Source organism: Felis catus, chromosome C1, assembly GCF_018350175.1.
Source record: "Felis catus isolate Fca126 chromosome C1, F.catus_Fca126_mat1.0, whole genome shotgun sequence".
Lineage (NCBI taxonomy): Eukaryota > Metazoa > Chordata > Mammalia > Carnivora > Felidae > Felis > Felis catus.
The window spans coordinates 144020079-144033108 of record NC_058375.1 but is presented as its reverse complement, the minus strand read 5'-3'; the positions used below and the strand labels follow the sequence as shown (position 1 = coordinate 144033108).

The window sequence follows — 13030 nt, the reverse complement described above, 5'->3', positions numbered from 1 at the left end:
ACATGCTCAAATCCTGGCTTGACCATTTATTTACCTACCCAACCTAGGATTTAATATCTCTAGTCCTCAGTTTCCTTTTCTGTGAAATGTCTCTGATATTTATATGAGTGTGAAAGTTTAAATGAAGTATGTATAAATATGTAATTCAAAATATCCTTGACTCAATCAACATTACTCACTTATTCATTTTTTTAAAACAATTTCCCATGCTAAGTAAAAGTAGCTAGAAATACATTAGAATTGTGATGGGATTTTAGGTTTTAAAATTACAAAAGAACAGATTATTTTAAAAAGAATACCTATATATTTTTAAAGGTGAAAATTTTTATACATAAAACAAAATAAACTGTAGCAGAAAATTACTTGAGGTTCAAAAGAATTCTTTCATAGGAAGGAAAATATTAAATAGCTAAAGTTCTTACTGTAGAGCCTTCGTACTTAAAAGTTAGGTTAATTGTCAAAAGTAATAGGGTCATAAAACCATATAAAAATTAGAAGTAACTGAAAGTAAACCTTTAAATTGTTACAAGTCTTTAAAACATGTTCCATTATGTAGTACAATACCCTGTAAATTTAGGGACAATTGAAGTTGTTTTCCAATTCTGAAGTTGTTTTCAGAGAATCATGGCCAGTGTAGAATTGTAAGGGATCTTATTTAAAAGATAAGAATTATCAGATATAGAAAGGTTAAGTAACTTTCCAAGGTTACACACAAAAAGAGTCTTGAGAAAATCACAGATTAAAATCTGTACTGAATACCTTTGATTTACCTCTTCAGTTGCATTCTCCATCCTTCTGCATATTGTGCTGTGGTCTAAAAGGCTTCTGGTTGACTTCATCCACTAGGCAGCACTATCAAGAGATTAGAGGGAAGCAGTAGAGTGAGGTGAGGGTATATAGTCCCCCCATTGCCTCCCCAAGGGTAATTCTAGGCTGACTATTTCTCATTTAAGATTATATTTTCTGCCAGTCAGCCATCACCATGTAGCTGTTGAAGCCATTGTTACAAAGCCTCAGAGTACCGCACTATACCTGTGGTTTACCTGTGGCTCTGCCCTTTATCAAGTAAGCATTCCTCAAATTACCCAATTGCATGTGTCATTTATTTATTTATTTATTTATTTATTTATTTATTTATTATTTTTTTATTTTTTCTGTTTGGACCTTGATGCACATGGAAACCAAACTTTAACTGGGAGCCTAGCTCTTTGTGTTTTGTTAGTCAACATTTTCTCTTCAATGGTGATCAGATTATTGCTGCTTAGAAAGGTGTTGATTTATTACATACATTATATAGAATGACCCAAGTCTCAAGTATGTTCTTAAGGCCATTCCTGCATAATGTTGCTTATTCCTATTTTTTCTCTCTTAAAATGTAGTTTTAAATGTAAAAGCAAATTTACATTTGAAAAAACTTCAGGGTAACAACAACATAGTACCAAACACTTTCAAAATCCAGAAAAATGATGTATCCAAAACAGCTCAATGAAATGCCATTGCCAATGGATTTATATTAAATTATTTATTGGTTTTATTTGTATGTTTATTTTTCTATTTGTAATCAAAGTTCCTCATTGCATTGGAGCAAATTTACATAGAAACAAAGCAAATTAATGAACAAGTAATAGCTATTATGTGCTAACAACATTAATTGGGAGTAGAGAAAACAAGTATAGTCACCTACCAGGAGGACCTTCCTCTGTTCTTAATTCCCACCACTTTTTAAAAGAAATGTTTTAAGTCAGATTATCCCCATTATTTTGTCATCCTCTGGTGGCAATTTAGTTATTTATAGCATCACCTTGTCATGTTTGTGGCAGTACATTTACCAGTACATTTAAAATAGTTTTTTGTTTATTCAACATTTTGAAGTCGTGAGTCTGTTAGTTCATGAACACACAATGACTCCTTAGTGGTTTAGGAAACAGAGCCGGGCTAGCATAGACCCCGATTTTCCAGGGTCTAATTTTATCAATGATAAAAAAAAATAATAAATATTTATACTCCAAACAGTTGAGGAAAAGTTCAGCATCGAATGAAGCTGCAAATTATGAATAGTACAAGGATTTCAAGTTCAGAAATGTAAAATGGTTGATGATTAATTATAATATTTTTCCTTGTCTCGTCACATCAATAAATCCTCCATGTGTTCTTTCACCTTAATTGCTTCCAGGTGTTGAAGCAATAGCTAAAGTAGCATGTTGTTTTCAGAAATCTTTAGGTAATTTGCCAACTGGAAAAGCAAGTCTAGGATTAAAGTCTTTAAAATTATTTTATCCTAACCCAGGATCAGTGGAAAAGATCAATCCATATTGCTTTGTTTTATTCAGCACAGTAAGGCAAATTCAATGCTCTTGCTAAATTCACTACTCTAAAAAGAGGCATGGCTAAAATGGACATGTGTTACTTAGCACAGATGAATCCAATAATCAATCTTAGAGTAGCCACACTGCTTCAAGCCATGTGGAACAAGTGGCCTTATTACCCAACAAAAACCAGGAGTTAATATTTGGTTTCCATAAATCTAAAACTTGTTCTTGAGATTTATATTTAAAATATTTTTATATGACATGAAATGAGAGAACTAAAATAATCATGTAAATATATGTGATAAGTGGATGAATTTCATTCTTATATTATGAAGTGTAGACTCACTGGGTTATAACAACACATTTATGAATTCTTACAGCAATTCAAATTTATGAAATTTCATTGTAAAAAAATTATAACATTATTTTAAACGGGGAAAAAACTCAAATCCCAGTTTACCAGAAACTATGATATTTAAATATTTTGTATAGCATACAACCAAAATATAAAATATTTTGTATAGCATAGAACTTCATTCTTTGAATTATTTTCTATTGCTCAAAATATCACCAAAGATTGTATCAGAGCCTTTGAATAAGTAACAACTTTTATAATCTCAAATTAACCGACAACAATGTACATCATTGAGTAATGAACGTTCTTATATGTTGAAATTGTATGTATTTTGCATATGAGTTTCCTTGGGACCCCACAGGTAAGATTGCCCATCATGTCCCCATATTCACTAATTCTGTAACAACCAGATTAGTCAATAAGGTTATATGCTTGGTTCAGATTGTTACCAAGAATAGAAATCTACTTGATTAGCTAAGGATAAGAAGACTTTATTACAAGCTTACAGGTGACAAAGATCTAGAACTAGAATGAGAAAATCGTCATGAAAAGAGGCAACTCCAGGGATGAGATTCTTTTCCCTTCTCTCTCATGATCTTCTTTTGAGTTTCTACTTTTCTTTGCATGTCTTGTCTGCTCTTCTCTCACTTGACTTACTGCCAACTCACTCTGCTTACTCATACTTTATGGTATTTCAAATGTTTAACTTGAAGATTTGTTTACTCAATTTATTCAATTTGAAAAGCAAATATTTACTAGGCACAGACTATGTTCTAGGTATAGATGGCTTCATTTTGACATAGCTCCAACTCTGTCTCACTTTCCATCAGTTTCTTTCCACCTATTATGTGTCTTACACAACCCAAGCCTATTATAGGCCTCTTTATGATTCAAATTTAAGTTCTGCAAAAAGAAAATTGCTCTCTACTACAGAAGTTGTAAATTATGACTCAAAGTTCATTGTAAGCATTCAGATCTGTTTGGTTTCAAGCACATACACTGTTTTCCCCCTCACAGATCTTTAAATAATTGAATTTATTCTGAACATTTAAACATTGGGAAACATTTGCCAAAAGAAAAAAAATGTATATATTAATGTCTGCCATCTCTTGCAAAAAGCAGGAGTTCTGGCAATACCAGGCATTTTTTTTTTCTTGATAACAATTCCTTGAACAAATTAGCTCTAGTCCCCCAGACAGGTTGTGACCACTCCCAGCTGTGCCTCACACTAAGTTGAGATTCTTTTGCCGTTTATCTAAGTCTTTATGCACTGGCTTATTTCAGAGGAGTGCCTCTAAGCAACAGAAAATTAATGACAGTACTTGTCATTGGAATCTTTCAGTCTTTTACAGTATCTGCCTGACCTCTGGGAGCTTTCCAGTTTGCCCTTCCTGGTCTATCTCATGTTAGCACACCAAGTACATGCTAGCACAGTGGCCAGCCTGTTATTGCGCTTCCCTAGAATAAAGTACACAATCCAGTGATCCTGAAAGTCAGGGCAGCTTTAAAATGGAAAATAGAGCCACAAGAACCTATAGATTATGCAATTGCCCTTGCAAGATGATGAGGATAGGTTGACCACTATATTAGCCTATTTAATTTATTATAATGAAAACACACTTTAATATGTTCAAGAACAAAATAAAAACTTCCATCAGAAGAAGATTCAACAACTTTTTATCAGTAACACTGCTTAGAAATCATACATTTTTCAGCATGATAATTCTGAAGGCTGAAGGGTACAGCAATCTCATAGTATCCTCAGAAGGGGATCACATGGAATAGAAAGGTTGGTGGCACAGAACCCCTGAGCTCTCATCGTATTTTGAGAGATGCCAAAACAAAATTCCCCAAAAATATTTCTCCCCGGAAAATTGATTTTACAGTCTCTGCTTCTACTCTTCTAAAGCAGGGGTGGTAAACTATAACCCATGGCCCAAACCTGGCCTGCTGTTTTCATAAACAAAGTTTTGTTGGAACATAGCTACACCCATTTGTTTACTATGGTCCAAGCCTGCTCTCACACTACGTAGTCAGATTGAATAACTGTGACAGAGACTGTGGGGCCTGCAGAGTCTAAAATATTTACCATCTGACACTTCACAGAAAATGTTTGCCTCTCCCTGTTCTAAAGAAAGACATAGCTAGGTACCCAAAATATATTACAAAGTTGCCCTTATAACCCAACTTCTCCTCTGCCTAATATAAATTCTGCTTGAACTCAATTTAACTCTCTTATTTTGACCTTGGTTGAAATGAAGAACTACCACAGAATATCATCAGTAACATTTATTTGCACTGAAATCTGTTAGCAAACAATCAACTCTGCCTTTCTTCGCTGAAACTCCCAACTTTTATTTTCTGCTAATCATAGTCCCTACATAAGGATTTTTTTAATTTCTGTACTTTTGCCTTTATTTATTTTTTAAATATGAAATTTATTGTCAAATTGGTTTCCATACAACAGCCAGTGCTCATCCCAACAGGTACCCTCCTCAATGCCTACATAAGCATTTGAATCAAATTAAAGACCTTTCACAGCTACATACCTAATTCTCTGAACAACTTAAATCTCATAAAAACCCCACTTGTTTTTAAACTTCTTTCAATCATGGTAAAACTGACCTATCAAGACTCTCATACTGAAAAAAATGAAATTTTCTTTTATACCTTTACAGATCACATCACCAATAACTTTTGTAATTCACCATAAATAGTATTTCCTTGGGAAAGTGTTGCCTTTCTTAGTACTGTCTGATGTGATATTTCTTGTGTTAATAGTCTCCACCATGCCTTTCCCAATTTTTCCCAGTGAATACATATTATGATACAGACATTTGCCTACATAGTTAGGTTATTCTAGCATTGATGGAGCAAATAGTTTCAATTTATGCCAGTGTCAGCTTTTAACATATACTCGGGTAGAAACATCTCCAATGATTATTCCCCCAAATGTATAATTCTCTTCTTTAATTAACTTTAGGAAAAAAAAATAATTACTTAAAATGGAAATTAAAAAAAAAAGTTTCCCTTTATTCCAGCAATAACCAGCTAGAAAATGTATTGGAAAGTTACGCCCTGCATACAAACAGCAAAGTGTAAAATATTTCACATCTAAATAGAAATTTGTAATATGAACATAGAAATACAACTGTAAAATTCTTCTTAAAAAAAAAAACTTTAAAAAAGTGAATCAATGGGGATATGATGGCTATTTTTATGTGTCAACTTGACTGGGCCGCGGGGAGCCCATATAGTTGGCCAAACATTATTTTGTGTGTTTTTATGCGATTGTTTTTGGATGAGATTAACATTGAAATAGACCAAGTAAAGCAAATTGCCTCCTTAATGTGGATGGGACTCAAATCAGTTGAAGGGCTGAATAGAACAAAAAGGCTGATAATAATCGCCCAAGTAAAAGAGAATTCTTCCTCACTGATTGACTTGAACTAAAGTAATGGCTCTTTGTGATCTCTAGCCTTCCGGGCTTCAGACAGGAGCTACACCATCAGCTCTCCTGGTTTTCAGGCCTTTGGAGTGTGACTGGAAGTAAACCATCAGTTCCCCAGGGTCTTAAACTTGCTGACTCACCTACAGATCTTGGGACTTGCCTGCTTCATAATCATATATAATAATATACAAATACACATCCTATTGATTGATTCTGTTTCTCTGGAGAACTCTGACTCATACAGGGGAGAAATACTATGTTCCAATTTTTAGCCTGAGTCCCACTTATTAAAAAAAAAATCAACCCCGTTAGAATAGGGAGGTATAAAGTTGTTAAGTAGGCAACTGAAAAGGTGAAAAGGTAAAAAGAATCACAGAGATAGCAACTTCAGAAACAGTTACCACTCCTAGGGCTGAAGAAACAAAGGGGAGATGCTGGATTTATTAACACTGTGAAGTTTGAGGACAGGGTTTGAAAAAGATGAAACTCAGACCTTTGAGAAAGGGGCACTGGCAGTTGGTGCTGGGGCCTCTGGGGAGATATACAGAAGACGATTCTGTGGGGGTTGGGAAATCTGCAAAGTGGATACAGTCACTGCTACAACTCCTCTGCTACATAGGCAGAAGGAATTACTGCTGCCAAAGGGGAGAGGTGTTACTAGGGAGAAGCTCACAGGAACAGAAGTCTACTAGGAGCCCACAGGAAGCAGATGAGAAGGAGAAAGTCCCTTGACCCTCTTTTAGCCTTGCAGCCTCCCTCTAGGACTCCCTATTGGCAGAGTCTGACACAGAGCAGCTGTCAAGGAGGCAATGTGGCTTTCAGAGATTTGTTTTAGCTCCAGGATCCCAAGGTGGAGTATAGAGGAGTAGGGTTGGGATTGAGAGATAACAAACAGCATAGCAAATGGTACAACTGATGTCCTTTTCCCCCAAGTACATTTATAGATATAAATGGCTTGGGGTGGTACAATGATGGTAATTTAAAATATTTTAACTGTCTACATCTAGCCTTAGAAGTCTAATAGAGTTCACCAAGTGAATACGTGCAAAGAAGACATTTTTATTCCTCCTGTCCTATCTGTTCAGCACCCCTGCATCATCAGCTTCTTCCTCCTTATTTTTTTAAGAACATACCTAATTAGGGGCGCCTGGGTGGCGCAGTCAGTTAAGCGTCCGACTTCAGCCAGGTCAGATCTCGCGGTCTGGGAGTTCGAGCCCCGTGTCTGGCTCTGGGCTGATGGCTCAGAGCCTGGAGCCTGTTTCCGATTCTGTGTCTCCCTCTCTCTCTGCCCCTCCCCCGTTCATGCTCTGTCTCTCTCTGTCCCAAAAATAAATAAACGTTGAAAAAAAAAAAAGAACATACCTAATTATTCATGCCAAAATTTTATACTTTTATCTCCACCTCTATCCTTAATCCATCCAATTCTAACCCAATCCAATGCTACTACCTAGGTGCAAGCCCCTAGCATATCTCCTGGATACGAAATAGCTTTCCTATCTAGTTTCCCTTCTTAAGCTATTGCTCACACTCCCAACTGCCAATTTTTCACAAAATAGTTACAGTGGTTATTTCAAAGTAACAATTAAGTAATGTCATTCTCTGCCTTAAAAGTCTCCAAAAGTTTGCCTTAGTTTGGGTTTCCCCAGAGGCAGATCTTCTTTCAGCATAAGCAGGTAAAGATTGGCAGTACAAAGAGTTCACTTGACAGGTAACCCCAAAGAATACTAGTAGGAGACTGGGGATGTCAGATTTAGAAAGGGAGGAAGTCATAAACACTGCATTACCAAGCAAGCTACCACTATAAGCAAGTGGGGATGAATCCCCTGGGGAATTCCAACAGCCAGTGTAGGACACGGGCTTCGTGTTACTCTGGATGGCCAAGGATTCCAGTTCTTGTTAATCATTTTAAGGGGTAGTGGATGGGGACTGTAGGCACTAATTCTGCAGCATATCCAGCTTGCTATTCTTTCAGGTGGAGCAGGCCACAATGGACAGATTGAGTGAACAAGCACTCAGACGTTGGTGGTTAGAAATCAGCCCTGAGTGCCTAGAATTGTTAAATTCCAAGACATTGAAGATGGGACACTGAGAGCTACAAATCAGTGCAACTTTGTATCTCCGTGATCCATTAATCTCTTCCTTAATCTCAAGAAAATGGCCTGCTATATTTTTTACATACATATAGACACACAACAGTAGGAGTCCATTCCTATAATTGATCCCAAAGCTAAAACTGATATATATCTATCACTGCTTCTATAGTCTCTTTAACCTTGGTCAGCATTTCTGCTGGTCTAAGTCAGATATCTTCAGCCTCAGCATTATTAATATTTGGGGACAGATAATTCTTTGGCTATGGGAAATGTCTTGTGCATTGTAGAATGTTAAGCCCAGGCCTCAACTGACTAATGCCAGTAGCATACCTCTTCCTAAGTTGTGATCACAAAAATGTCTCCAGATATTGCCAAATATTCCTAGGATGGGGGGGGGAACTACCCCCCACACTCATGAAGAATCACTGGGTGAATAGCCTACTAGGTCATCATTACCATCTGTCCTTAGGGGCCTAAACCTCTGGTTGTTGTCACGTTGTAGCTCTAATTGCCAAATCATAGCATACAAGAGATAAGACTCCGTGAATTCCCTGAGTTTCAGGCATAACTATGTCTGCTACCATTATATAACAGTAGACCTATTTATTCATGGAGATCAGGCTCAATTCTTCTTGCTAGTAAATAATTCCTTACTTTATCAGCAGGTCCACTGGTATGAGGGATTTGTAAGTTACCATGCAGTCCCTGGATTTTAGGTTTCACAGAACTTGATCTGTGTCTCCTGGTAGAAGTCCTTATCATCCCATGCCTGGAACCAAGAACTCTATTCTAAAACAACCTAAAGTTGTAGAAGTGAAAAGTAAAAACTAACAGTGAGATACATCACTCCAACTTCTACGTCTCTATTCCCAGACCCAATTATTCTACCCGCTGGAAGACAACACCATATAATAGCCATTGACTCAAAATATATACTGCAACTTGAAAGAGAATGCCCCAACTCCATGAGGCCGGTATTCTAAATACACCCTTGAGGGGCTATCTGTATTAGTTTTCTATAACTGCAAACAAATGACCACAAACTTAGTGGCTGAAAACTACTCCCATTTATTACCTCATGGTTCTGCAGGTTAGAAGTTCAGCATAGCTTGGCTGGGTTCAGGGTATCACAAGACTGACATCAAAGTGTTGGCTGGGCTGCATTCTTATCTAAGCTCTGGGGGGAAATCCACTGCCAAGTTCATTCAGGTTATTGGCAGAATTTAGTTCCTTGTGGTTTTAGGACTAAAATCTCTGTTCCCTTGCTGAATGTTATCTGGGTGCCACATTCAGCTCGTCAATGGTGTTCACATTCCTTGCCAAGTGGCAGGAACAGTACATCAAATCATTCTGGTACTTTGCATTTCTGACTTTCTCTTCTGTCACCGAAGAGAGAAAACTGTCAGTCTGTGAGGCTCATGCAATTAGCTCCACCCAGATAATCACCCTATCTTAAGATCAACAGATTTGGGATATTAATTACATATACGAAATCTCTTTATAGGAAAACCTAGATTAGTGTTTGACTGAATAATGGGAGAAGGTATATACATACCAGGGGCTTGGAATCTTGGGGATCCATCTTAGAATTCTATTCCAATGCACTCTCAATCTACCAGCTTCTCCATGATATGGTAGAAGGCAGGAGCAGTGGGTGCTATGGCCATATGCCTATTGTCATACTTCCTTCAAAAAAAAACCAAACAAAAGAAAAGTGGATTCCTTGGTCCAAGAATGTATCATGCTGGATATCATCCTGATAAATGAAATACTCTGTGAACTTATGAATAGTAATGCTAGCTAAGTCACCGTCGGCATGAAAGGTAAACCCCTATTGATAATATGTATCTATCTAAATAATGAAGAACTGATGGCCCACTATGGGTGGATGTAGTCTGATATAATGAGTTTGTGCTAACTTCTTGTTAACCTGGAAGAATGGGGTCTCAGAGTTTTTCTCTGAGGCTGGGTATATGCTCAGCAGCAACAGGAGTTAGATCAGGCTCAGACACATGCACGTGCTCTATCTGTGTTTCCAGGGCCTCTCCATTTTATGTCCATTGTGCAAGCAATGGAGTGGTTGAGGGTAGAAGCTGGCTGATCTCAGGAGATGGAATTCATCACCAATTATTTAGTATGGTGGATTATTCCTGGTAGTCATTAATGTAACACAAAAAGATCTGCATATTTTGTGCAGACCATAGATCTTCCCACATGCTTCTTTCCCAGACCTCATTTGATTAGGTCTTCAAGGTTTTCTCCTTCTGGTTTCCTGACCAATCAACCAAAATATGTTCAACCAGCTAGAAATCTGTGTATATTCTTAATTTTAACAACTTCTCTTTCCATTCTAAAGTGATAACTAGGTATCCTGCTCAAAGTTCCACCAACTGGAAGGATTTTCCCTATTGGGGACTTTAAGGACCACCAGTACCTAGAGCTATAGTGTATTGGTAATCCATTTTAAGCTTTCAGCATTACTAGGAGCCAATTCATCTTTTTTTTTCAAAATAGTTTTTTTTTGAGATATAAAGCATGAACCATACAATTCGCCTGTTTAAAGTGTACAATGCAATGACTTTTAGTATATTCTCAAAGCTGTGCATTTATCATCACAATCCATTTTAGAACATTTTCATTACCCCAAAAAGAAAGCCCTTATCCATCATCCCTAAAACTTTCAGCTGCTCTAGCCCTAGAAAATCACTAATCTGCTTCCTGTCTCTATAGATTTGCCTACCCTGGACATTTCATATAAATTAAATCATAAAATACGTGATTTTTGTGACTGGCTTCTTTCACTTAGCATAATGTTTTCAAGACTTATCTACGTTGTAGCTTGTATTCATTCATACTTAATTTATTTTTAAGACTACTAATATTCCATTTATGGATATATCACATTTTTTCTCTACTCATCAGTTGTTGACATTTGGGCTGTTTTCACTTTTTGGCTACAACAAATGATGGTTCCATGAACATTCAGGTGCAATTTTTGTGTGGGTCGATATACCTTAGAACTTGGCCAAATTTTTCTCCTTCATCAGATGGTCCTTTTAAATATTCCATGAAACCCTGCATGTGATTACAGTGAGGGACAGCCATTGGTACAACAGATACCCTGAAGCTCTGAACCATCAGCTTAGAATGGATCCCAAATGAAGCACTTCTTTTGTATAGTGGATTGTTGCTGCTCCTACCAGATCTTATAACTTGGTGAATGAAACAACTAGCTTACCATGGAAACTCCAGTTACATAGACATTTGATGTTCTGTCATCGAGATACTCTAACCAAGGCCTAATACCACAGCAGGAGATGCTTTTAGAACAGTGAAGAATTCTCTTCTGCAAAATATATGACATTGCTCCAGAATCCAAGGAATCTGCTTGGAGAATCTTCTACTGGAGCTCGCCTGAGACTCAGCATGCTGCCACTGTTTACCACAGATACTTCTAGAACTCTGGAATTTGCCAGATCACACGGACCAAAAAGCAACACTGCTTACACCACAATCTGAACTTGCCACAAAATTGTCTCTAGCTATAGATCCTACTCAAAACTTGACATCATTCTGAGTAGCCAGATAAATGGATCAGAGAAATACTTCTATGTGTAACACCAGCAGTGTCTGCTACAGTTGTCTTTGTATTTAAACCTCAAAGCTGAACAATATGTGGCATGGCATGGAAATCACTTCATGAGCTGCCCTTCCTCACCTCAGCTTCTATCACTCTCCTTTTGCTTACCATGACTTTATTACTGCTTCTAGAACGTGCAAAATTTGACCCATCTTCAAGCCTTTATAAATTCTGTGTCTCTGACCAGAATGCTCTGCACATACATCTCCTCAGATTGGCTCCTTTGCAGGAATCATGTCTCTGTTCAAACGCCTCCACATTTTGCTGACTGCCTCTGACATAGTTCTTCCCTCCATTTACTTCTTGCTTTGAATTCTTTTACATTCTATTTCTTTATAGAAATTATATTTGAAATTATAGCACATATGTATCCATTCACTTATTTATTTTCTTCCATAAGAATGTAAATTTTACAGAAGCATGGAACTTTCCTGACTGGCTCACTGGTATATGTTTTCCATCTAGCACACAGGCTGAATGAGTGAATGAAGAAAATAGACGAATTGTCATGGATAGTCATTTTATAGAAAGAATAAATTGACATTTTAACTGAATAAATAAACGTATCCTACTGTGTAGGCTTTAAAAACTCAGGTTGATATTAGAATAAAGAATCTCAGGTGTGAAGTATTTTCTTAATATAAAAGAATAAACCTTTAGCACATTTTAATGGAACACAATAATAGGAGTTGAGGCCTATAACAAAATCTTGCCTTAGGATTTTATGACAAGTAACTATTTGAAGAATTTTTTTCTTGATGCTCCATTATGTTTAGGGCAAAAAATATTCAGAATGGAAACATTCTTAATTTAAGACATGCATAGTTTTTGACTTTACCTAACCAGACCTGCATACCACACTTACAGATATTAACTAAAAGTATTCAGGATTTGCATCTTTGGAGAGTATGAGTCTGAAGAAGTACATCTTAGCGGTATTAAATGAATTTCTCATTTGGAAGGTTTATTTGAAGATGTATATATCCCTTAACTTGGTTGTTAGGCTCTACTTGAATGGAATGAGATGGAAGTAAATTCTCAATGTTTCCCCAAATGTCCCCAGACACTTTACCTAAGTTTATACACACCAGGTGTATACACAACAAGATGGGTGTACTAACTCTAGGTTGAGGGAAAGATGAGTGAACAGAAAGAGTGTACAAAACCCAATTTTGTTTTTTC

General features: G+C 36.8%; 1 protein-coding gene across 1 annotated transcript in view; it reads right to left on the bottom strand.

The window, feature by feature from the left end:
* GALNT13 (polypeptide N-acetylgalactosaminyltransferase 13) overlaps positions 1-9873 on the bottom strand; it is a 581924-nt gene extending 572051 nt beyond the window's left edge. The window contains exons 1-2 of the mRNA XM_045033831.1: positions 9764-9873; positions 771-852 (exon numbers count right to left, since the gene is read on the bottom strand). The gene's annotated coding sequence lies outside the window, so the exon portion shown is untranslated. The remainder of the gene's footprint in view (positions 1-770; positions 853-9763) is intronic.
* Between the last annotated feature and the right edge of the window lie 3157 nt (positions 9874-13030).